A 20,451-nucleotide genomic window follows, 5' to 3' on the forward strand; every position below is an offset into this window, starting at 1 on the left:
AACCACACACCCAGGGTGCCACCTGGATAGTCCCCAGGTGAGTGACTCAGTTCAAAGGTCCAAGTCAATTGTCTCAGTCAGCAGCTGCCTTGGGTGGGAGAGTTCAAGAGGTCCCTGGGAACTGGATCACAGGGGTCTGGTGACTGCTCTAAAATGGCTTGCTCCAGTGCTGTGTGAAGTCAGGAAGAGCCACCAGTAAATAGATCAGTCTAGGAAGATTGATGCCTCCTCCCCCACCTTGCAGCTCTGTCACACCCAGTCGCTGCTAGCCGCACAGGGCTGTGACCCTCTGGTAAACTTTTGTCCTGAAATAGAATGATTGGGTATTTAAGAAAGTGAAAGGAGAGACCAAACAGAAAGTTTAAGATGTTTGTAGATCGTGAAGTTGAAATGGAACTCATGAGAGAGAATTTATGAAAAAATGTACAGGTAATGCAGTAGACTTTGCTTTATAAAATTTAATTGCCTGTTTCCCTTTAATTTACAAATCACACTACAGGAAGTTATTTTACCTTTTCAGTAAGTGGCCTGAAAGAAACAATACCTGTGTCATCTGTACTGGTGAAGAGGAAAGACTGAACTTTAAAAGGGTTTAGGTTTATAGCCATTAACCGCTTGTATGGCCTTTAAAATCTTTTGATTTATGATTCCGTTTAAACAAATGTTTTAAACCTTTGGTTTTGTGGGATTACACCAGCGGTGCATCTTACAAGGGTATATGTGTAACTTGGTAAATGTGGAATGTAAGTGTCTTGGCACAGTAACTGAGAGAATGCCAGGAAGGCTATGTTAACCAGTGTGATGAAAGTGTGTCAAACGCTCTGTGAAGCTAGTGCATGATGCCCCATGATCATATCAATGTACACAGCTATGATTTAATAAAAATAAATAAATAAATAAAAAATAAAATCAAAAGTCTAAATTCATTTTTTTTCCAATAGTAAGACCATTGAAAGTATGAGAAAGACATATTTGGCTTATTTGGTGTGTTAAAACTCTATAGGAAATATTGTCAAATATGAAATGGTTAATTTTCTGTGGATTATGTTTATATATATACATATTTTCTAATAGTATAAAATATTGGTCTACATTAGTGTATGTTATCAGTAATAATTATTAATTCATCTTAGAATGTGTGTGTTCTTTTTTTCTAATAATGGGCTAAGTCCAAAGTTTGTTCTTCAAAAAAAGTAATGGAAAGATTGACAGGTCTCTTACATAGAAATTTCTGATAACTTTAGAGATCATATACCATTGGACTAAGAGCAAACTTCCAGGAATTTAATTAAAAAGCTAAAACAGGTGGTGCCTGTGGCTCAGTGAGTAGGGCGCCAGCCCCATATACCAAGGGTGGCAGGTTCAAACCCAGCCCTGGCTGAACTGCAACTAAAAAACAGCCAGGCGTTGTGGCGGGCGCCTGTAGTCCCAGCTACTTGGGAGGTGGAGGCAAGAGAATTGCTTAAGCCCAAGAGTTGGAGGTTGCTGTGAGCTGTGATACCAAAGCACTCTACTGATGGTGACATAGCGAGACCCTGTCATGAAAATAAAAGGTACTTTTCCATCTTTTGAGCTAGTTATAGCTGTCAACAATATATGTACTTATAAGCAAAATTTGAAACATTTTTCTCTCTCCTTGATTTCTTCAGAACTTGAAAACCATTTATAAGTATTTTTAATTTCTGAGAATATAATTATGTATATAAGATCGATAAGAATTTGTTTTCTTCTATGGGAGGCAATAAAAGACACTGGTTAATTTACCAAGTCTTTGACTGAAAGACATTTTCAGAGGTGTCCAGACTGAGGTAAGGAATTCAGGCTGATAAAAATCCCATTAGAAAAACTGGCCAGATAACTCATCAATAACATTTCCTGATCTGTAGTGAGTAAAACATGTCACTTTCTGACAGGTCTGGGAATTCCAATTTACTCTGAGACCTCAAGAGAAGAGGAATTTAATGAATACATATAGGTATCTTATAGCATAGATAAAACCTTGGCTTGTGAGAGATTTTCAAGTCTGACCTCAGATTCCTTATAAAATGTTCCAGCAGGGCGGTGCCTGTGGCTCAAAGGAGTAGAGCACTGGCCCCATATGCCAGAGGTGGCGGTTTCAAACCCAGCCCCAGCCAAAAATGCAAAAAAAAAGAAGTTTCAGGAAATCCAATTGTAAAAGAAAGCCTTTAGTTAAAGCCTTGGTAAAGCTGAGATGTTTAATCAATATTCTTACTGCACTTGATACAAATCATCAGACCCAGTATACTGAAAGTACAGTTTATTTTGACAATTAAATTGATTCTGCTGTAATTTGTTTTTAGTAAAATGGAAAATTAGAGAAAAATATGATTCAAAAATAAAACACTGTGGCCCACCTGTATTAAATTACAGCCTTGTCTACAATGCAGGCTCATGGAATGAGACGTAGCTGTCTAACTAAACTGATCTGTTAACAGGCCTAAGAGACTGGTCCACGAATATAAAATTATATACAATTGTCAAATTTGCTCCAATTTCTGTTTTTCTTCCTGCATCTTAGCCCTGAGATAACATAGTAGGTTTTAATATGTAAAATCTTTTAATTTCAAAGTGGGTACTGAGGAAAAAAACAAAATTCAAAATATTTACCCCAAGATACATGCCACTCACATATTTCAGGATGATGCCCTCAGAAATAAACTACAAAAGCTTGCTGAGAATACTTGTCCCAATCTACAGACTAGATGCCAAAAAAAAGTGTGATTAGAGATTTGTCTAACTTTAAGACCGATGGAAAAAAACTTCAAAAGCCTTAAGGCTCAACAAAAATCACCTGTTGGCTACACTGGATGGAATCTGTGCAATATTAAACACTATCTTCTGGGTCTATGTAGATATCTCAGGAGAAATTAGAACCCGAATAACAAATTTCCCAGTAAGTGGTGTTGCTACAAGAAGGCCTCACAAGTGGCTCCACACCCAGCTGATTTTCAGGTATATTCACTTAAATTTCCCAGAACTTCAGATCAGTTTTATGGTAACTTTTAAAACTAAGTATTATCTTAAAGAACTGTGCTAAGGCAGTAAATAAAAACACTAATGTTCTCATCATGCAAACCTTAGCCTCAAAACCCATAACTTGTAGATACCTGTAGGTTGACTACTAAATGGTTTCATTTTCTTATCCTGGAAACAATCCTGACTTCATCCCTGTCAGTGTAAAAAAGCCAGGTTGGGCTTCTATTATTTCTTAACGCTGGTGTAATTTTTGAAATGTAATTTCCAGATCCTACATGCCAGAGGCCCCTGGACCCTCTACTCAAGATGCCCTCCCAACTGCCTCTAGTAGATGACCTTTGATCTCTGCCATGGTAAGCCCAGCCACCTCCTGAGCTACACTATGCCACCCTTGTCCTGCTTCCTGAAATCTGCATATGTTCCATCTGGTAACCAGGTTATCCTCGGGACTTGAAGGGAAAGACATGATGAACTCAAGGGAAAGTGGACAGGCCTCCAGGACATCCTACTTATGACCCATACAGTGGTCAAGTTGCCTAGATTACATCATTCCCGAATCCAGCCTTATCCCCCTAAAGAAAACCAACAAACTCATGCCGGACCAGTGGACTGAAGGACTGTGCAGAGATGAGGGTTAAAAGCTTCAGTTGTCGGAGCACCAGCTGCGGGTTCACACTTGGCCTGGGCCTGCTAAACCAAACAGCTTCAGTTGTCAGGATGGGAAGTATATTATTCTCAGACTTCTTTGTTTGTCATTTTATTTAGTGTTCTTCTCATCGTCTTTAGTTAGCTGTGCTTACAACTTTTGTTGTTCTCAGTGTAACTTTAAACCTCGCCATGGCCTAAAAAATTTGAATCCCAGGACAAGTGCAGTAAATCTCAGTAATTTTTTCCATTTAAAGTCTATTTCATAGATATGAAATGTAGTAATATGAGTGAGGAGTAAAAGAACATGTAGTGTGCAGACTAGGGCAGACTTGACACAACTAATCTGGTCAGTTTGGTCCTGCCAGACCTTCACCCCATGGCCAGACAGGTTCATCCTGAGGGCTGACACAGGCACAGGAGAGAGCTGGGCTCTTTCTCTCCTCTAGCATTGCAGTATTTCAGAAGGGCAGATCCCAGCCAGGACAGGCTGGTCTCTCTTTGCTTCTCTTTTCTCTGGGCCCTGCTTCCCTCTGTGAGAGCTTCGTGCTTTAGAAGGCTACTCTCTGTGGGGCAGCCTGTCTGGCGACATCATCAGCATCTGTGGATCAGCTTGATGTGTGAAGCATGGAGTCGAGTCCTGGAGGGAGAGGAGGACAGCTCGCTGCTCTGATTCCCTGTGTGTTGCCCCATTTCCCTGGATATATGGTCAGTACGTGACAGACACGGTCCACATCCAACACTCTTCCTTGGTCAGCACAGTTCTTGGTTCACACCTGGCACACAGCAGGCACTCAGTAAGTGTCCATCTGGTGATTAATGCAGAGCCCATGTCACAGAGTTTGCTAACAGGATGATGGATCACCTCACTCCTGACTCAATCAGCACATTGTGAGTGGTTCAAAATATAGGCAGCATCAGTGTTTCAACTTCAGAGACACCCCGTGAAGGAAAAATTGTTCCTTAGATGATTTAAAGTACCACTGCTCTGCTCTCCAGGAAACATTGTGAGAGTGAGAACAATGCTGGGGTGTGATGGGGGTTTGGAAGGAAAGCAGACCGTGAGTCCCCAATTTGGCATCATGCTCCATGTGGGCTGCTCTCCATTTCCAGTTCCTCCTTTGTGGAGACACTTTTGTTTTGCCTTCTCTAGTGTACTGGGGAGAATGGACTAGGGCAGGAGGAACTGAGCTCAGGGTGCAGGGCAGTGACACGCCGGTGCCTCTTGAGATGAGCTGTGGGGTTCTCTCCTCTTCCTTGCTGAGGCCTGGCTGTAGCTCTGTCAGCATCACTGTCTGTGGGCCTTCAGCCTCTTCTTGATCACAGAATTCTGGGGAATGGAATTTGATGGATTTGCTCATTAGCCTCTTGTATTACTGAGGTTGATTTGATTGTGTTTTCTTTCTCTCATTGTGCATATGAAACAAATTGTTAAAATACATCTCAGCAAATCCTTTTCCTATATCCTGGACAGATGGAGAATGCCATTGTGTGGGAAATGCAAGGCAATGGATTTCAAATGTCACCACATTTGCCCATCTCTCTATTTTTTATTTTAGATTAATATGAGGGTGCAAATGTTTAGGTTACATTATTTTCATTTGTAAGGTAAAGTTCAAGTTGTAGTTGAGCCCTTCATCTGGGGGCCTGCTGAGCCCCCTCACATTGCATATGTTAGGTGACATCCCACCACTCCCCCCTGCCTCCCCCATCCCCTCTCTTGTCTCTTCCCTCCCCCTCCCTAGATTATACTTGTGTTTTTCTCTCATGTGGGTGTGTAGTTGTTTATCTATTTGGTTTCATATTACTATTGAGTACATTGGAGACACCTCCCCCATTCTTGAGATACTTTACTAAGAATGTGTTTAAATGACATCCAGGTAAACACAAAAGATGTAAAGTCTCCATGTTTTCTTATGGCTGAATACTAGTCCATGGTATACATATACCACAATTGGTTAATCTATTCATGGCTTGATGGGCACTTGGGTTGTTTCCATGTCTTGGAAATCGTGAATTCAGTTGCAATAAACATTCTGGTGCAAATGTCTTTGTGGTAAAGTGATTTTTTTTTTTCTGGGTAGCATTTATGTTCTTACAGGTGAAAGCCAGGCCATCATTTCTGTTAGTCCTTAGAGTCAGAGCAGGAACGTACAGGGATTGTCCAGCCAAACCTGCAGAGTGGCCACCGGCTTGGGAGGCTGCATGGTGAATTGGAGGGGGGTGCAAGTGGCCCTGCTTGGGGTTCTGCTCCATCCCTGCCAGATCCTGTCACTGAGACCCCCTCACAGGTGAGGTGCCAGTTGCCTTGTTGCTGCTGATTCCCCTCCCCCTCCCCCCACTCCTTGGAGTTCCCCGGCCTCTACCCCTCCCTTCTGCTCCTTTGCATTGTGGGCCCAGCAAGTCAGGTTAATCACACCTCTCAGCTCTCCGTCTACAGGAGTTGGAGAAAGGCCCTCTTATATTTTATAGGTTTCTTTCTCCCTGTAGCCACAGGCCACTTTCACTCCTCACCTCTCCCACTCCCCACCTCTCCCACTCCCCCCATACTGTGTCTGGTACATGGCCTGCAGGAGGCACCTAACCAGAGGTTTATAAAACAGGGAGAGGTGTTGGGCACGTGTTCCTTATTCACACACAAGCCGAGCTGTGCTTTAGGGCCTAGATGTTCACAGTGTGGCTCCTGGACCAGCAGTGATACCTGGGGACTGTCAGAAATGCAGTCTCAAGCACTGCCCACCCTGCTGAGACAGCCTGCATTTGACAAGACCCCCCAGTAAATCCGTCTGCTCGGTCAGGTCACAGCAGCTCTGATCTGGTATTATTCTGTGTCTTCCTTTTTCTTTTTCTTTTTTTTTTATTGTTGGGGATTCATTGAGGGTACAATAAGCCAGGTTACACTGATTGCAATTGTTAGGTAAAGTCCCTCTTGCAATCATGTCTTGCCCCCATGTGTCTTCCTTTTTCTACTTAACAATACACAGTTGAGCTCTATCTGTACTGCTCTGTATGTGGCCTGGTTTTTGCTTCTAATTGCTGCATTTCAGTGGCATTTGCCCATGTTGTCTACTTCTCCACTTCCCTGTTACGGACGCTTCCTCTGGCCATCATGATCATATTAAGTGACCCTTCCCTTCTGGCTAGAGACAATTCTCTGCTCCAACTTGGGATCATTCCTTCCTCTAAGGAATTTATGTCTGGGTCTGAGATGTGGCTGCCCAGCCTGGGCAGATAGTCTCTTGTAAGAGTGAATAAAAACTTGGCAGCAGTGACATGGGCACATGCTGAAAGAGCAGGGCAAGGGGGAGGCCACAAGGGAGTAGAGAAGAGGGACACAGAATGTCCTAGTCCCTTCCTAAGGCCCAGTGCACTAGTGTCTTTAAAATGCTTTCTTTTCTTTTTTCTATTCTTTTCATTTTTCTCATCTTGTGTTGTCTTTTCATTTCTTTCTTTCTCTATTTTTCCTTCTTTCTTTCTCTATCTCTCTCTTCCTTTCTTTTCTTCTTTTTTTCCTCCTTTCTTCCTCTGTATTTTCTTTCTTTCTTTCCTTCTTTTCTCCTTTCTTTATCTGGCTCTCTTCTTTTTCTTTTTCATTTTTTTATTATGGTTATATATACATATATATATATCATAAAATTTACCATTTTGAACATTTTTGTGTGTACAGTTCTGGGGCATTCGCACTGCTCTGCAACCAGGACACCATCTCCAGAACATTTCCATCATCCTAAACTGAAACTTGGTACTTCTCCTTTTCTACTGCCAGCTTGTGTTGGTTTTTAGTCTGTGTAAAACAATAAAATGTAAAGAATTGGGCATCCTTTGTGAGTCAGCACTCAGGATGTCACCTGAGACTCACCTGGGGGCTGGAAACTGCTCACCTGTAACAAGAGGCATGTGATGGGTCAGGAGGTAATGACCTCGGCTCACAGGGAGGCTCCAGTTGGCACAGGGATTTTCTGACCTCAGATAGAGCATCTGATTTCATAAATGCATATTTTAAGAAAGAAGACAATAGCTTTCATTAACCTTTCAAAGGGTCTCAAGAGTAACCTCAAAAAAAGGTTAATAATGGATGGGTTTGTTGAGGAGGAGAAATCGTTCTTTCCTCTCAACAGCGCTCAACACACCACTTTTCATAGCCAGTGTGTGGGTCCCTGCCCCCCACCCAGGAAGCAGTTACCAATGGTGTGTCCACATAACCCAATTCTGACACCACCTACCCTGGGTTATAGAGGATCCTGCAGGCTATAGGCTCAGTGCCCAAGATGTCCCCATGGTAGGTGCTAACTGGAGGTAACAGGCTGTCACCCACACTGACCGACTGGCCATATTGGAGTTCCCACAGTTTGCTCAAATGGCTCACAGAACTCAGAGAAATGCTTTCTTATATTGACTGGTTTATTATATTAATAAAGGATACAATAGTCTGGGGACGGTGGCTAACCCCTGTACTCCCAGCACTCTGGGAGGCCAGGGAAGGTGAATTGTTTGAGCTTAGAAGTTCAAGACCAGCCTGAGGAAGACTGAGACTGTGTCTCTACTAAAATAGAAAAAACCAGCCAGGTGTTGGGCAAGTGCCTATAGTCTCAGCGATGGGGAAGACTGAGGCAGGAGGACCACCTGAGTCCAAGAGTTTGAGGTTGCTGTGAGCTATGATGATTCCAGGGCACTCTACACAGGGCTATAGAGTGAGACTCATCTCAAAAAGAAAAAAAAAAAGTATGTAATAAAGATCACAGAGCAGGATAAGATGGAAGGACACAGAGAACGAGGTATGGGGGTTCCCCTGCCCTGTTTGTGGTGCCACCCTTCAGGGTCCTTTGGGGTTCCATAAAGGGTTAATTACCTAAGTATGATTAATTAAATTACTGGCCATTGGTGATCAGCTTGACCTTTATCCCCTCCCCTCTCCCGGGAAGTCAGGGACTGGGGCCAAAAGTTTCAACCCTCAATCGCGTGGTTGCCTCTCTTGACAACCAGCCACCAATTATCACTTCCACACTCCCCAATTGTCTCCTCATTGGGACCAAATATGCTCCTGTCCCCCAGGAAGTTCCGAGGGTTGTGTCTGATGCTCTGTGTCCGACGCTCAAGTCACTCAGGACATCACAAAGATTTTCAGAGCTCTGTGTGAAGAATAAGGGCTATAAGGGAAAAAAGCTAAATGTATATTTCTTATTATATGACAGTGTCACAGATGATCTCTTCCTTTATTAGGAGAAATAGACCTGAGAATTTGCAGCCGCTCAGGACACAGTCCCTGCCCTGCCTGGGCTCAGTCCTCAGAGGGCATGGGTGGTGAGTGTGGGAGCCCGGAACTGACCACCCTTGGGGAGCAAATTCAGGGGCAGGACACCTCTGGGCTCTGTAAGCAGCCCCAGTCCTGCTATTAGGGACACCCCAGGGAAATGCAAATGGAACCGCCAAGTCCTATTGGAGACTTTCTCAAGGACAGCAGTGGGCACCATCTCCACCTAGTCTTCCTCCAACACCCAGGGACCCTCAGAGTCTCTGTGAATCAGGCGAGTTTTCCAAGCAGGAGACCCTGGTCCTGCAGTCACACATCCCTGCCTTTGAAACATGACTCCATTCTTCCCTGCTTGCAACCTCACAGTCACTTTGCAGCTCTGCATCACAGTTTCTTCATCTGTTAAACAGGGATGGTCCAGTCCCCTACTGCTGGACAGGGTCGCTGTGCATTCCAGGCCAGTTAGTGAAGGCAGAAATGTGTCTTAACCTGAAAAGCTGCTGGAGATGCAGCTCCTGGAGGGGCCGAGGAACCACACCAGCCACATCAACCACTAGCTGAGTGGTCTGACAGATGCTTACACTTCTTGAAACTTAGTTTCCTCATCTGTCAAGTGGGACTAAAATATTTCCTATATAATAGTGTTGTTCTCAAAATTAAATGAAGAAATCTGTGTATAACACTGACTGTCTTCCACATGCAATGTACCAACATGAGAGCTACTGTTATCATGAGACAGAGCAAAGGTTGGGGAATGAAGTTTTTCTATGTTTGATACAGTGTCTTTAAGACCAGATGTCACAGGCTGGTAGACACATAATGTTTGTGGCTAGTGAATGTTTTGTTTGGCCCAAAGTATTTGTAAACAGAAATTTTTATTTGCTGTCAATGATGAAAAATGAGGAGATGTTGTAGAAAGTCCTGACTTTCAAGTCTTTAAATTCTTTTGGAAAAAATTGGAAGAGGCGACAGTGGTGGGCTGGAGCCCAGCAGCTGTGACTCATGGGTGCTTGCTGTATACATCCCACAGGCCTCACCCTGTGTGGCCTCGACCGAGCTGGTCCCTGTGGGTGTTGCTGGCCTGGTACCTGGGGGCCTATTGGTTTGACCTCCATCTTAGAAATGCTTTATCCAGTTTGGAGCTGGGATGTGAAGAAGGTGGAATGAGCAGGACAAAAAAAGAATAAGAGGAGAAAGACTTAGGTTGTATCAAATATATATATATATATTTCTACACACAAAGTATCTTTCATTCTGAATTATACAAAATCAGATCTACTGACGTAACATAGCTGAGTTCACCCTTTTTCGTCAGTGTCATCATTTGTCTTATCTTCACTGACTACAGATACCAGGTTGTCAGAACACCACCCACAACTGTGTTACCACCACAGACTGTGGACGTCTGGTAACACCAGTCGCGGGGCAACGCCCAGCTGAAACCAGCACAGCTTCCACCCATCCAAGAAACGCTCTGTTCAAAGTTCCCGAAACAAACTTGAAGAGGCCTGCTGGGTGTGAACTGAAGGAAACAGCGCAGGTTGGTCTTGCTGGGCGCTGAAGTCCAGGTATGTGTTCTAACCGGACACCTGTCTGTGGCACTCTCCACGCTGCTCAGAGTCTACCAGGCCAAACCCTTCGCCGCCTTTGCCTTGCTCTTCCCCTTTCTTCTCTCTCTCTTTGCCTTCAGCCTTTTTCTTTCCCTCTGGTTCATCCACACTGGGTACTGCCCCTGCTGGTCAAGAAGAGTCTTCTTGTTTCTCTTGACGTCAGTCTCCATTTTCATGTCATCTTTTTCATCCTTCACCACAGTCTGCATTTTCTCTTGGTCATGTCTGGGGACAACCACAGTTGCTACCTGTTGAACATCCTTCATCAGAACGTCCCTGTCCACTTGAGAATGCTTTTAAGTCTGCTGAGCTCCTTTGGGGCATTCTTTTTCCTCTTTTCAGCACACATCTTCCTTTTCCACTTACTCCGTAAGCTTTTAGCCATGTTTTACAGCCACGCACGCTGCAGGATACAGCCGACCGGAGAATCAAATATTTTGAAACACACGTTTCCTGTTGTTTTAGATCTAAGAAAATTCCATCATCACACCTTGCCTCCCAGCCAGAGCAGCCATGGTAAGAGCTCAAGCTGTCTATGTACCATGAAGCCCTGGCCACTGTCTCTGCTGCTGCCACCAACTCTGCAGACCGAGAGCCACACATGTGGTGTCGAGTGACAGGAGACACAGCTGCCTCAGGGCACTGGCCAGGCCAGGTCACTGCAGCCCTGGTTCCTGACGTCCACGTGACATGTGAGTGGGGGGATGGTCACTGCAGACTCTGACAAGGAGATGTCACTGGTTAGTGACCAGCCCGGCTGACTGTACAGAGTCACAGCTCCATGTGATCTGTCTGGGGAGGTACTAAGTGACTGCGCCATCAGCTGTGATTGGTGTCAGGCTGTGACCGGCTTGCGATTGTACCACCCAGTTTTGTTTTCCTTTTGCCCTGCCTCACGCTTTTTTCCTCATCTTGCTTCCCCAGGGATGCATCTCCAATGAAGCTTTAAATTCGTGATTTTCAACCTGTGTGCCGTGAGAGGATCTCAGGTGTGCTGTGAAAATTCTTTTTTTTTTTTTTTTGTAGAGACAGAGTCTCACTTTATGGCCCTAGGTAGAGTGCCGTGGCCTCACACAGCTCACAGCAACCTCCAGCTCCTGGGCTTAAGCGATTCTCTTGCCTCAGCCTCCCGAGTAGCTGGGACTACAGGCGCCCAACACAACGCCCGGCTATTTTTTGGTTGCAGTTTGGCCGTGGCCAGGTTTGAACCCGCCACCCTCGGCATATGGGGCCAGCGCCCTACCGACTGAGCCACAGGCTCTGCCCTGCTGTGAAAATTCTTAAAGATCATTCATTAAACTATTTTTGAAAGAAGTTCCAAGCACAGTAAGTACATTCCTTTTTAAACTCTTTTTCTTTTGATTCACATAATTTGAGGGCACTGAAGAACTTTAACTATAGGTTCAAGTGCGCCATGAGATAGGTTGAAAAGCAGTGCTTAGCCTGTAAGCTTTCCACAGGCTCTGTTTTCTAGGGAAACTGAAATAAAATGTATACATTCATAGTAGAAATCTTGTAAAGTGCTGAGAAAAATAAAGATGGTAAAGTAACTCACCCACAATCCTACTACCCAATGATACCACTGTGGATACATTGCACATTGCAGGGGTCCTCAAACTTTTTAAAGAGGGGGCCAGTTCACTGTCCCTCAGACCATTGGAGGGCCGGACTATAGTCTAAAAAAAAACTAGGAACAAATTCCTATGCACACGGCACATATCTTATTTTGAAGTAAAAAAAACAAAACAGGAACAAATAAAATCACACCGCCTCATGTGGCCCAGGGGCTGCAGTTTGAGGACCCCTGCTAGAGAATTTGCTGCAGCTTCCCCGCTTCCCCCCACTGCTCTCCCCTCCTCCTCTCCCTCCCTTCCTCGTCCTCTCTGTCTCTCTCACTTCAACAGGTGAGACTAGGAGATTTGAGGCTGGCAAGAAACAACTTGACAAGGTACCTCAGAGGGGGCTTCGTACTTGCCTTGCAGTAAAGAAGTAGCTTTCATAATGAAGATGCTGAAGAAAAGGACAATAAATTAAGTAGCAAGATAAGAAAGAGAGGTTAGGTGCAGGAAAGAACTTCAAGACTGCCTGCCTGGAAGGAATCTCCGCTAACTGGGGTTTCCACGACAGGGAGAGCAAGGACCACTCAGAGCACTATCTTTTCTGGCAGAAGAGAAACTAGCTATGAAAAAACTGGCTTTTTAAGCCAAGTCCTTCATGGAAAAGGAGAGGCAGAAATAACAGAAGGGGCAAAATAATGCAAATTGAGTTTATTGTGTTTAACAAAAACTCTTATAGGATTAATTGCTCTTTGAATTTTCAAAAGAGTTTGGCAATGAGGAAAAGAAATCGTAAATAAATGTGTATACTGTGTAAATACATTTGTAGTAAGACTCCTGTGAGCGTCGAATGATGCCATCGGTCTGGGAACTTGCAGGGCCCTGTAAGGTATGAGAAATAACAGGCACACGGACATCACCAGGCTAAAGACTTCCTCTTTGGTATTGTTTGCTAACTGTTTCTGGAGGTGACTCAGGATGTTTGGCAGAAAAAGTTTGGGGAATGTAGTTTTGATTGATCCCAAATGATTTGGGGGCAAAATTTAAATGTAGTGAGCATTATGTGGAGCTCATTCTCCTCAGGAGAACTCTAGAGGTTTTTCCATTTACATCAATAACGAGATGATTTATCCTGATTACAGGGAGTACTGAGGGAAGTAATTCTCTTGTACTGCCTATTATAGTGCTTCCAAATGAATTAAAAACATCAAAGGTATAGAAGTTTGAAAATCAGCCCTGGAGCATGCACAATAGCATTCGTTTTGATAAGCAATTGTAAATGACCCATGAATCGGAGATGCTTTCTTAGAATCATGGTAATGCTTTTTATTCCTTTCCTTTCCAGCTCGTTACCAATCAGCTTTTAACATGTCTGAACCCGGGCGGCATTTCCCAGGAAGGGGCTGCACATGCCTGTCTGAGCCCCCAGAGCTGACCTGTGGCCACTGACCTCACCAGATGGGCAGACCCTCGCAGCCTGTGTCAGAGGCCTTCCTCAGATGCAAACACTCACTTTTTTCAGATGCAGCCTTAAAAACATTTTAATTCAGTGCCAATATGTAAGAATCAGATTTCACATGAAAAAGCAGATTTTTGATTTCTCTTTGAAAATCAGAAGCATTGGCCATGCTGCCTCTGCATTCTGCCAGTACAGAGCCTGCTAGAACCAATGTGTTTGTCTTTGTTATATGTGGGGTTGAGCTTGTGCCCACCCTGACTACTCTACTCATTTTTCTATCTTCCTGAACTCAGTAGACCAGTGTTTCTCAACCTTGGTTATCTCATAGCACACTTGAACCTATAGTGAAACTTTCACAGCACACTAAAAATTATGTTGAATGAAAAAAAAAAAGAATAAAAAAATACAAGAATGTATTTACTGAAAAGAATATACTTTGAACTTCTTTCAAAATAATTTAATGAATGATCTTTAAAAATTTTTATGGCACATCTAACATCCTCTCACAGCACACTGGTTGAAAATCACTACTGTAGTCATTTGAACTTGGGACCTTTACAGCCTTACTATTGTGGGCTGAATTGTGTTCTCCTCCAAGTTAATTTGTTGACGTTCTAACCCAAAATCCCTCAGAATCTGACTTCACTACATACTTGAAGTTAGTCTTACGTGTGGTAATTAAGGTAGAATGACCTTGGGTGGACCCTCATGCAATCTGACTAGTGTCCTTATGAGAAGAGGAGATTAGGACGCAGACACACACAGGGAGATGACAGACACTTGCCAGGCAAGTAGAAGCCCTTAGAAGAAACTAACCCAGCCAGCCCATTGACACAGACTTGGAGCCTCTGAAAGTATGAGAGGATAGATTTCTGTTGTTTAAACTACTCAGTCTGTCTGCCTTTGTTATAGCAGCCTGAGCAAACCCACACGCCCATCCGGCACTGTCAGCAAAATGAAGGCTCTGTGTCAAGGTCCCTTCTTCCAAGAGGCGGAGAGGGAGATTACCGGGAAAAAGTAAGGTCTAAAGGAACAAAAGTTTTCTCAAGAGGACCCCAAGGATATACCTGCGAGGTCTTCCCTTTGGTGATCAGCTGTTATAAATTCGTAGAAACTTAACTTCCTGAGACCTGGAAACTAACACTTGCTTCACTTCTGTAAAAGCCGGAGCCAGCTTCTCCAGCTTGATTCAAACTGACCAATGAGAAAGGTACCAGTGGGCCAGAACCTTTTGATCGGAGGTAAGGAGAAAACTGAGCCAGTCAGGGAGCGTGGCTGTTATGAATTGTTCTGTGCCATCGTACCGCTGGCTGAAATACAGTTCTTCCTCTTTTAAACACAGTGTTTGGGTGCTCGTTCTCTCTACTGGGCTTCCTCTTCCTGCAACAGTGGGTCGCTGTGAGTAATACTATCACCATGTCCTTGTCATTCTCATCCTACTGTTACCTTTGAGAAAAACAAAAGTGCAATAAATTTAGTGCAAAAACCTTCATGTTCTTTCATTTGTTATTCTAGAATCTAGCAACACTTAATTTCATAAAGTACAACGAGAAGAATGTTTATGGACCTGTGTATGTTAAACCAGCCTTGCATCCCTGGATGAATCCTACTTGATCATGATATATGACTTTTTTGATGATAAGCTGTAATCTTTTGGTTAGGATTTTTTTGAGAATTTTTGCATCTATATTCATTAGTGAAATTGTTCTGAAGTTCTCCTTTTTAGTTGGGTCTTTTCCTGGTTTTGGTATCAGGGTGATGTTTGCTTCATAGAACATGTTAAGGAAGATTCCTTCCTCCTCAATTTTTGAGAATAATTTCTGCAGTATGGGAATAAACATTATTCACCATATCAACAGAAGCAAAAACAAAGACCATATGATCGTCTCAATAAATGCAGAAAAAGCATTCAACAAAATCCAGCATCCTTTTCTAATTAGAACACTGAAGAATATAGACATAGTGGCACATTTCTGATACTTATAAAAGCTATCTATGAAAAACCCACAGCTAATATTTTACAGAATGGAGTAAAACTAAAAGCTTTTCCACAAAGAACTGGAACCAAATGAGGTTGTCCTCTGTCACCATTACTATTCAACGTAGTGTTCAAAGTTCTAGCCAATACAATTAGACAAAAGAAGGAAATAAAGGGCATCCAAACAGGACCAGAGGGGGTTAAACTCTCCCTCTTTGCTGTTGATATGATCTTATACTTAGAGAACCCCAAAGACTCACACAAGACTCCTGGGGGTCCTCAAAAAATACAGTAATGTCTCAGGATATAAAATCAATGTCCACAAGTCAGTAGGCTTTGTATATGCCAACAACAGCTAAGATGAGAGTCTAATTAAGGACACAACTCCCTTCACCATAGCTTCAAAGAAAATGAAACACCTAGGAATATACCTAACAAAAGAGGTGAAGGACATCTACAAGGAAAATTATTAAACCCTAAGAAAGGAAATAGCAGAGGATATTAACAAATGGAAGAACATACCATGCTTATGACTGAGAAAAATCAACACTGTTAAAATATCTATTCTTCTCAAAGCAATCTACTGATTCAATGCCACCTGTATTAAAATACCAACATCGTACTTTCAAGACTTGGAAAAAATGATTCTTCATTTTGAAAGGAACCAGAAAAAAAACCTGTATATCTAAGGCAGTTCTTAATAATAAAAACAAAGCCAGGGACATCAGCTACCAGATTTTAGGCTGTACTACAAGGCCATAATGGTCAAGACAGCATGGTACTGGCACAAAAATAAAGGCATAGACATTTGGAATCGAATAGAAAACCAGAAAATGAAACTAATGTCTTACAACCACCCAATCTGCAATAAGCCAAACAAGAACATACACTGGGGGAAAGAATCCCTATTCAATAAATGATGCTGGGAGCACTGGATATCCACATGTAAAAGTCTGAAACTGGAGCCACACCTTTCTCCACTCACAAAAATTGATTCAAGATGGATAAAGGACTTAAATTTAAGGCAAGAAATGATAAAAATCCTCAAATAAAGAATAGGAAAAATACTTGAAGATATTGGCCAGGGAAAAGACTTTATGAAGAAGACTTCCATGGTAATTGCAACAACAACAAAAATAAACAAATGGGACTTCATTAAACTGAAAAGCTTTGGTACAGCTAAGGAGACAGCAACCAAAGCAAACAGACAACCTACACAATGGTAAGGATGTTTGCATATTTTGAATCAGACAGAAGCTTGATAATTAGAATCTAAAGAGAACTCAAATTATTCCACATGAAAAAAGCCCAAAATCCCATATATCAATGGGCAAGAGAGATGAATAAAATCTTCTCCAAAGAAGACAGATGAATGGCTAACAAACATGAAAAAATGCTCATTGTCCCTAGTTACTAGAGAAATGCAAATGAAAACCACCCTGAGATACCATCTAACCCTAGTGAGAATGGCCCATGTCACAAAAATCTCAAAACTGCAGATGCTGGTGTGAATGTCCAGAGAAAGAAACACTTTTACACTCCTGGTGGGATTGCAAACTAACACAACCTTTTTGGAATGAAGTATGGAGAAACCTCAAAGAACTCAAGCTAGATCTCCCATTTGATCCTGCAATCCCATTGCTGGGCATCTACCCAGAAGGAATAAAATCCTTTTACAATAAGGACACTTGCACTAGACTGTTTATGGCAGCTCAATTTATAATCGCCAAAATGGAAACAGCCTAAATGCCCACCAACCCAGGAATGGATTAACAAGCTGTGGTGTATGTATACTGTGGAATACTAGTCAGCCATTAAAAAAAAATAGAGACTTTACATCCTTTGTATTAACCTTGATGGAAATGGAACACATTGTTCTTAATAAAGCATCACAAGAATGGAGAAGCAAGAATCCTATGTACTGATTCTCATATGAGGACAGTTGACGACCTAGTACATGGTGGGGGGTGGGGAAGGGGAGCTCAGAGAGAGCAAAGGAGGGAGGGAGGTGAGGGTCTTGGTGTGTGACACAACTTTTGGGGGTGGGACATAATTACATGAGAGACTTTATCTAACAAATGCAATCAGTGTAACCTGGTTCTTTGTACCCTCAATGCATCTCCAACAATTAAAAAAAAAATACAATGAGAAGGGCTGAGGAAAGGAAAGCAAGAACAAAAAGCACATTGATCATTTCAAAGTTGCTCTCCTTATAAAGGTGAAGCAGAGGGGACTTCCTTATCTGTGGCTAAAACTGGCCTGCCTGGAGGTTTGGCTATTCTCTCTCTCTTCCTAACAGAGAGAATGGTCTAGAAAAATGCCAAAAAGTATTTTCTGTCTCTTTAAGACTTTCAACACTCTTTTTGGAGATTATAACATACACCTCTGGCTTATACCTGTGAGCACTCTGGGAGGCTAAGGTAAGCAGTTTGCTTGGGCTCAGGAGTTCATAGACCATTCTAAGCAAGTGTGAGTCCTCATCTCTACTAAAAATAGAAAAACTAGTTGGGTATCATGGTGGGCACCTGTAGTCCCAGTTACTGGAGAGGCTGAGGCAGGAGGATCACTTGAGCCCAGGAGTTTGAGGTTGCTGTTAGCTATGCTGCCATACAATTCTACCCAGGGTTAATGAGTGAATTTCTGTCTCAATACATACATACATACATACATACATACATACACACATACATACATAAATCATACATTGTCCATGCCTCAGGCCAGTGGTCAGAAGGGCAGGTGTCTTTTGCTCTTCGTGCTACTGAAGATGGCGCAGCTGAACTGTCTGCATGGAGGCCCAGGTGGGCAAAGGTCTGGCCTCTATGATGGGTGGAGGTCGTAGGATTATAGCTCATAGAGATGGTATTGTTGTTGCTGGAAAAACGGTGAATTAAATCTGGCAGACACTTGCACCAACAATATAGAGGAAGGAACCTTTAACTGCCGGGGTGGACTCAGGTGCCTCAGGGCATAAAATGATGAGTTCCAGGGAAACAATTTTTTCAAACGATTTTATTTATTTATTTAGGCAGAGCCTCACTTTATGACCCTTAGTAAAGTGCCTTGGCATCACAGCTCACAGCCACCACCAACTCTTGGGATGGAGTGATTCGCTTGCCTCAGCCTCCCAAGTAGTTGGGACTATGGGTGCCCACCACAACACCTGGCTTTAGCTTTTAGACATGAGGTCTAGCTCTGGCTCAGGCTAGTCTCCAATTCGTGGCTTTTTTCTGCAGCTCAGTACCAGCTGCATAGTTACAGTTACAATAAAGGGTGCAAAGAGTTAATTATTACAATTCTCAAGAAACTAAGGTGCTGTTGTTACATACTTTTTTTCCAAAATTATTTTAGCTCAGTATAAAATTTCTTCTTATCTTTGGAGGAGGAGTTTTCCTGAAGCTGCCTCCTGCTTTCTCAGGATCATTAAGAAGTATAAGATTTATTTATTTATTTCTCCTTCCTCAGGATGATACAAATTATTTTACTTTTTTTTTTTGGCCGGGCAGGGTTTGAACCCGCCACCTCCGGCATATGGGACCGGCGCCCTACTGCTTGAGCCACAGGCACCGCCCAATACAAATTATTAATTGTATAGTCAAATGACAACAGCCTGGAACTGTAAACTCTCCCTTTGAAAGCTCTATCTTTCTGCTTAGGTGGACAATAATGGCATTTAGACAGTGGTCTCAATCATCCTCAAATGAAGAAATTAATTCCTAAGGTCCTCTTTCCTTCTCCTCAAACGACTTGACTTCTTACTTGTGATGTGGTGGCCTGAAAGACAAGGGCTGAACTTTTGGTAACGTCCTGATTTTTTGGAAGGGCAGACAAACAAGTCAGTTTAGGCTGGGGATGAGGGAATTCAGTTGAGAGACTCTACTGTGGTGTGATCTTCTGGGCCCAGTGCAGGAGCTCAGCCCAAGCCCATGGCCTTCTATCCTGGGTTTAGCCCTTTGGTCTTTCTCAGTCCCCCTGACAGACATTTTATCAGAATACCCACTAAACAGGCCTGGAAGGCTATTTGAATGTCCATGCCAATTTCTTCAGATGGGAAAACTGAGGCCTGGGGGGTTTGCACTGTGGCCCTCAGGACTAGAAGGATGAGAAGACTGAAGAGCAAGAAAAGGGAAAAAATAAAAGAAAAAAATGAAAAAGGAGGAAAAAAGGGGTTGAGTAAAAGGGAATTTTGACAAAAAGAAGAGAGGCACAGAGAAAAGGAGACAAGAGTAGTATAGGTGTACACTAGGGTACTTTGATCCAACCTTAAAATCCCCAACCTCTGGGGGTGCCAGGCTGGGTGGTTCCCCTGAGATCAGCAGCTCTTTGCTAAACTGTTTGGACACAGTACTCCACCTCCACCAAGTAGAGAAGAAAGACAAAAATGCTACAAATCAAACCAAAACAAGCAAACAGAAAATTTTATAGGATAAAATTGGGGGGAAAACCAAATAATATGGGTAGAAACACTAGCAAAAATGAAGTTCTAATTGTTAAAGAAGGCAACAATGGAAAATTATATTTAAACTAGAAAAACGAAGAAAGAAAAAAAGAAAAAAGAATGGGAAAAATCTAGAGGGAAAATATTGAAATAAAAAAAAAACACATAAACAAAGCAGTATATATATCTTGCTGAATATTGTCTGAGCAGCAGGTGATCTTCTGGGGTATGAGATGTCAATCGCAATGCTGACACGGCTATATGAGATGGAGACTGGAGGCCTCGGCTGTTTTCTCAAACCCCGCAGGGTGGAGAGCATAAATCTCTCCTCAGCTCACTTTATTTATTTATTTTTTTCCTTTTTTTATTTTTATTAAATCATAGTTGTGTACATTAATATGATCATGGGGCACCATACACTTGGTTCATAGATCGTTTGACACATTTTCATCACACTAGTTACTAAGTCATGGAAAAAGCCCAAGTGCCCATCAATCCACGAATGGATTAATAAATT

The 20,451-nt window shown here is 42.7% G+C and overlaps 1 pseudogene; it reads right to left on the minus strand.

Moving 5' to 3' along the window:
• Positions 1 to 10,131: 10,131 nt before the first annotated feature.
• LOC128579151 (protein LLP homolog) lies at positions 10,132 to 10,889 on the minus strand (annotated as a pseudogene).
• Positions 10,890 to 20,451: the final 9,562 nt, after the last annotated feature.

This window comes from Nycticebus coucang, chromosome Y, assembly GCF_027406575.1.
Source record: "Nycticebus coucang isolate mNycCou1 chromosome Y, mNycCou1.pri, whole genome shotgun sequence".
Taxonomy (NCBI): domain Eukaryota; kingdom Metazoa; phylum Chordata; class Mammalia; order Primates; family Lorisidae; genus Nycticebus; species Nycticebus coucang.